The sequence below is a fragment of the Nasonia vitripennis genome (genome assembly GCF_009193385.2).
Source record: "Nasonia vitripennis strain AsymCx chromosome 1 unlocalized genomic scaffold, Nvit_psr_1.1 chr1_random0013, whole genome shotgun sequence".
In the NCBI taxonomy this organism is placed as follows: Eukaryota; Metazoa; Arthropoda; class Insecta; order Hymenoptera; family Pteromalidae; genus Nasonia; species Nasonia vitripennis.
The window spans coordinates 550,558-557,648 of NW_022279601.1; positions in this window are offsets into that span (position 1 = coordinate 550,558).

The window sequence follows — 7,091 nt, forward strand, 5'->3', positions numbered from 1 at the left end:
TCCGTACAAGTTTGCATTTAAATGAGCGCCGAATCGAGGACTCCAAAAGCGACGTGTACACCTCCTGCGAGAATATCCCGGCGCTGAAGTGGTTTTATTTTTGGAACAGTGATTCGCGCGGATAATTAGATCAGGATCTTCTCTAAGTTATAGAAATTTGAAGTTGAATAAATTTATTTTACTGTATTGATATTAGTAAACTTGAAAATATATATACTTTTCGATGCAGTGTGTGTCAAGTGCCGCTTTACGCGTCATACGAATTTTTAGTCGCAGTTTACACACCCTGAATTGAAAAACAATATTTGATGCACGTGTGAAAGATAACTCACCCACTCGTTTGACTGGCAACCTCACACGCGTGTCAGAATTAACTCTTTCTCACTACCTATTAGTATTATAAAACTACCATCGCTATTTCTTAGATTATCACAGATTATTTGACTAAAAATCTCCTTCTTATAGTTAATACAGTGGCACCTAAGGCAGAATCTAAAATAAAATACGTTTTCATTAAACACCATTGGCAATAAATAATAATAAAAAAATTTATTTCGTTAGAAACTTAGCTTGTAACACATGAATTCTTTACCTTAATTTAAACTTGATCCCGGCAATACGGCAATGAATGCGGCTGCGCGCTACGCGCTTCAGTCAGCTCATTTCTGACAAAATGAATTTTACTTATTTTGCAGTTAACTATAGCGGAGCCGATAAAAATTACTACGGAGCAGTATTATATGGATGTAAAGCAGTTTGGGGCAGTTTGGAGCAGTTTGAAATATTGTTTATTTAAAAAGATATGGCTGTATCAAAACTAAGATAATTTTTTTTTTCCCCAAATCTTTATTGATTTTTCATTAGAAATATAAGGTGGAGCAGTTTAATCTGGCGATGTTTTTGGATAGAGCTAATTAAAATACATCGGTCAGTATTTTTATTATTACAAAAAATATACTTTTATAGGCTGGGGTAGGGGTGCAAAAAACGTGGGCACATAGCGAAAGATTGCAGAGCTTCATTTTCGCTTTCTACTTCTCAAATACAAAGTTCTGAAGAGCCTGCACAACAAATAGGTACATTGAAATGTTTCAACGCTGTCGAAGAAATCCACGTTATTGATAAGTCTTGTAGAAAGAAAATATTTCAAGTTCTTATTGAAGTCCACAAATTAAATATGGAATTAGATTCTGATGTGCCTGAAATTTGCAACGTTGCTACCAACGAAAATTTTTTTTTTATTTAGTCGGTTTTTTACAGTGGGAAATTGTTATTCAACTTAAAAAAGACAAAATATAAAGTTTGGCAACAATGGGATCCAAGGAACATTGTCCAGAGGACTCTGAAAAGTCTGAGCCAGATATGCATATAAAGTTGGTCGATGTTAGTTTAGTCACAGGAAAAGTAATTAAATTACCCCCTTATTTATAACGGGATATTGTTGCTGACATCCGCATTAGTATGTACAACAATTTTGGTCAAGATCCAAGATGAGGAAGCATTTATAGAGGGCGCTCGAAAACACGTATCTCGTCCATTTTCGACTTTATCGATTTTTTGTGCGGCGCATAAGTGATTTACCCCTTTTTTTACAACGGGATATTGTTGCTAACATCATCATTAGTATGTACAAAAATTTGGTAGGGATCCAAGACGGGGAACCATTTATAGAGGGCGCTCGAAAACACGTATCTCGTCCATTTTCGACTTTATCGATTTTTTGTGCGGCGCATAAGTGATTTACCCCTTTTTTTACAACGGGATATTGTTGCTAACATCATCATTAGTATGTGAAAAAAATTTGGTAGGGATCCAAGACGGGGAACCATTTATAGAGGGCGCTCCAAAATACCGAATGACATTATTGCGATTTTTCGTGCGGCACATAAGTGATTTACCCCTTCTTTTATAACGGAATATTATTGCTGACATCAATATGAGTATGTGAAAAAAATTTGGTCGGAATCCAAAATGAGGAAGCATTTGTAGAGGGCGCTCGAAAACACGTATCTCGTCCATTTTCTAATTTATCGATTTTTTGTGCGGCGCATAAGTAATTTACCCCTTTTTTTACGGCGGGATATAGTTGCTGATATGAATATTAGTATGTGAAAAATTTGGTCGGGATCCAAGACGGGGAACCATTTATAGAGGGCGCTCCAAGACACGTATCTCGTCCATTTTCGACATTATCGATTTTTCGTGCGGCACATAAGTGATTTACCCCTTCTTTTATAACGGAATGTTATTGCTGACATCAATATTAGTATGTGAAAAATTTGGTCGGGATCCAAGACGGGGACCCATTTATAGAGGGCGCTCTAAAACGCATATTTCGTAAATTTTTACTTTATCGATCTTTTGTGCGGCGCATAAGTAATTTACCCCTTTTTTTACGACGGGATATAGTTGCTGATATCAATATTAGTATGTACAAAAATGTTAGTCAAGATCCAATTTGAGGAACCATTTATAGAGGGCGATCCAAGACACGAAACTCGTCAATTTCTGACTTTATCGATTTTACGTGCGGCACTTAAGTGATATACCCCTTTATTTACAACGGGATATTGTTGCTGATATCAGCATTCGTATGTACAACAATTTTGGTCGAGATCCAAGATGAGGAACCATTTATAGAGGGCGCTCCAGGCCACGTAACTCGTGAATTTTCGAGTTTATCGATTTTTCGTGCCGCACATAAGTAATTTACCCGTTTTTTACGACGGGATATTGTTGCTGATATCAATATAAGTATGTACAACAATTTTGGTCGAGATCCGAAATGAGGAACCTTTTCTAGAGGGCGCTCCAAGACACGTAACTCATCAATTTTCGAATTTATCGATTTTTCGTGCGGCACATAAGTGCTTTACCCCTTCTTTTATAACGGAATATTATTGCTGACATCAATATTAGTATGTGAAAAAAATTTGGTCGGGATCCAAGACGGGGACCCATTTATAGAGGGCGCTCTAAAACGCATATTTCGTAAATTTTTACTTTATCGATCTTTTGTGCGGCGCATAAGTAATTTACCCCTTTTTTTACGACGGGATATAGTTGCTGATATCAATATTAGTATGTACAAAAATTTTAGTCAAGATCCAATTTGAGGAACCATTTATAGAGGGCGATCCAAGACACGAAACTCGTCAATTTTTGAATTTATTGATTTTACGTGCGGCGCATAAGTAATTTACCCCATTTTTTATAACGGAATATTGTTGCTGACATTAATATTAGTATGTGAAAAATTTGGTCGGGATCCAAGACGGGGACCCATTTATAGAGGGCGCTCCAAGACACGTAACTCATCAATTTTCGACTTTATCGATTTTTCGAGCGGCGCATAAGTAACTTACCCCTTTTTTTACAACGGGATATTGTTGCTAACATCAGCATTAGTATGTACAAAAATTTTCGTCAAGATCCAAAATGAGGAACCATTTATAGAGGGCGCTCCAAGACACGTAACTCATCAATTTTCGAATTTATCGATTTTTCGTGCGGCACATAAGTGCTTTACCCCTTCTTTTATAACGGAATATTATTGCTGACATCAATATTAGTATGTGAAAAAAATTTGGTCGAGATCCAAAATGAGGAACCATTTATAGAGGGCGCCCCAAGACACGTAACTCGTCAATTTCTGAATTTATCGATTTTTCGTGCGGCACTTAAGTGATATACCCCTTTATTTACAACGGGATATTGTTGCTGATATCAGCATTCGTATGTACAACAATTTTGGTCGAGATCCAAGATGAGGAACCATTTATAGAGGGCGCTCCAGGCCACGTAACTCGTGAATTTTCGAGTTTATCGATTTTTCGTGCGGCACTTAAGTGATATACCCCTTTATTTACAACGGGATATTGTTGCTGATATCAGCATTCGTATGTACAACAATTTTGGTCGAGATCCAAGATGAGGAACCATTTATAGAGGGCGCTCCAGGCCACGTAACTCGTGAATTTTCGAGTTTATCGATTTTTCGTGCCGCACATAAGTAATTTACCCGTTTTTTACGACGGGACATTGTTGCTGATATCAATATAAGTATGTACAACAATTTTGGTCGAGATCCGAAATGAGGAACCTTTTCTAGAGGGCGCTCCAAGACACGTAACTCATCAATTTTCGAATTTATCGATTTTTCGTGCGGCACATAAGAGCTTTACCCCTTCTTTTATAACGGAATATTATTGCTGACATCAATATTAGTATGTGAAAAAAATTTGGTCGGGATCCAAGACGGGGACCCATTTATAGAGGGTGCTCTAAAACGCGTATATCGTAAATGTTTGACTTTATCGATTTTTCGTGCGGATCTAAGGTAATTTACCCCTTTTTTACAACGGGATATTGTTGCTGACATCAATATTAGTATGTACACCAATTTTGGTCAAGATCCAAGATGAGGAACCATTTATAGAGGGCGCTCCAGGCCACGTAACTCGTCAATTTTCGAGTTTATCGATTTTTCGTGCCGCACATAATTTACCCGTTTTTTACGACGGGATATTGTTGCTGATATGAATATTAGTATGTGAAAAATTTGGTCGGGATCCAAGACGGGGAACCTTTTCTAGAGGGCGCTCTAAAACACGTATCTCGTCAATTATCGAATTTATCGATTTTTCGTGCGGCACATAAGTGATTTACCCCATCTTTTATAACGGAATATTATTGCTGACATCAATATTAGTATGTGAAAAAAATTTGGTAGGGATCCAAGATGGGGAACCATTTATAGAGGGCGCTCGAAAACACGTATCTCGTCCATTTTCGACTTTATCGATTTTTTGTGCGGCACTAAGATAATTTACCCCTTTTTTTACGACGGGATATAGTTGCTGATATCAATATTAGTATGTAGAAAAATTTTGGTCGAGATCCAAAATGAGAAACAATTTATAGAGGGCGCTCTAAGATAAGTAACTCGTCAATTTCTGATTTTATCGATTTTTCGTGCGGCGCATAAAAAATGTACCCCTTTTTTATAACGGTATATTGTTCTTGACATCAATATTAGTATGTGAAAAATTTGGTCGGGTTCCAAGACGGGGACCCATTTATAGAGGGTGCTCTAAAACGCGTATATCGTAAATGTTTGACTTTATCGATTTTTCGTGCGGATCTAAGGTAATTTACCCCTTTTTTACAACGGGATATTGTTGCTGACATCAATATTAGTATGTACACCAATTTTGGTCGGGATCCAAGACGGGGAACCATTTATAGAGGGCGCTCCAAGACACGTAACTCATCAATATTCGAATTTATCGATTTTTCGTGCGGCATATAAGTGATTTACCCCTTCTTTTATAACGGAATATTATTGCTGACATCAATATTAGTATGTGAAAAAAATTTGGTCGGAATCCAAAATGAGGAAGCATTTGTAGAGGGCGCTCGAAAACACGTATCTCGTCTATTTTCTAATTTATCGATTTTTTGGGCGGCGCATAAGTAATTTACCCCTTTTTTACGGCGGGATATAGTTGCTGATATGAATATTAGTATGTGAAAAATTTGGTCGGGATCCAAGACGGGGAACCATTTATAGAGGGCGCTCTAAAACGCATATTTCGTAAATTTTTACTTTATCGATATTTTGTGCGGCGCATAAGTAATTTACCCCTTTTTTACGACGGGATATCGTTGCTGATATCAGCATTAGTATGTACAACAATTTTTGTCGAGATCCAAAATGAGGAACCATTTATAGAGGGCGCTCCAAGACACGTAACTCATCAATTTTCGAATTTATCGATTTTTCGTGCGGCACATAAGTGCTTTACCCCTTCTTTTATAACGGAATATTATTGCTGACATCAATATTAGTATGTGAAAAAAATTTGGTCGAGATCCAAAATGAGGAACCATTTATAGAGGGCGCCCCAAGACACGTAACTCGTCAATTTCTGAATTTATCGATTTTTCGTGCGGCACTTAAGTGATATACCCCTTTATTTACAACGGGATATTGTTGCTGATATCAGCATTCGTATGTACAACAATTTTGGTCGAGATCCAAGATGAGGAACCATTTATAGAGGGCGCTCCAGGCCACGTAACTCGTGAATTTTCGAGTTTATCGATTTTTCGTGCGGCACTTAAGTGATATACCCCTTTATTTACAACGGGATATTGTTGCTGATATCAGCATTCGTATGTACAACAATTTTGGTCGAGATCCAAGATGAGGAACCATTTATAGAGGGCGCTCCAGGCCACGTAACTCGTGAATTTTCGAGTTTATCGATTTTTCGTGCCGCACATAAGTAATTTACCCGTTTTTTACGACGGGACATTGTTGCTGATATCAATATAAGTATGTACAACAATTTTGGTCGAGATCCGAAATGAGGAACCTTTTCTAGAGAGCGCTCCAAGACACGTAACTCATCAATTTTCGAATTTATCGATTTTTCGTGCGGCACATAAGTGCTTTACCCCTTCTTTTATAACGGAATATTATTGCTGACATCAATATTAGTATGTGAAAAAAATTTGATCGAGATCCAAAATGAGGAACCATTTATAGAGGGCGCCCCAAGACACGTAACTCGTCAATTTCTGAATTTATCGATTTTTCGTGCGGCACTTAAGTGATATACCCCTTTATTTACAACGGGATATTGTTGCTGATATCAGCATTCGTATGTACAACAATTTTGGTCGAGATCCAAGATGAGGAACCATTTATAGAGGGCGCTCCAGGCCACGTAACTCGTGAATTTTCGAGTTTATCGATTTTTCGTGCGGCACTTAAGTGATATACCCCTTTATTTACAACGGGATATTGTTGCTGATATCAGCATTCGTATGTACAACAATTTTGGTCGAGATCCAAGATGAGGAACCATTTATAGAGGGCGCTCCAGGCCACGTAACTCGTGAATTTTCGAGTTTATCGATTTTTCGTGCCGCACATAAGTAATTTACCCGTTTTTTACGACGGGACATTGTTGCTGATATCAATATAAGTATGTACAACAATTTTGGTCGAGATCCGAAATGAGGAACCTTTTCTAGAGGGCGCTCCAAGACACGTAACTCATCAATTTTCGAATTTATCGATA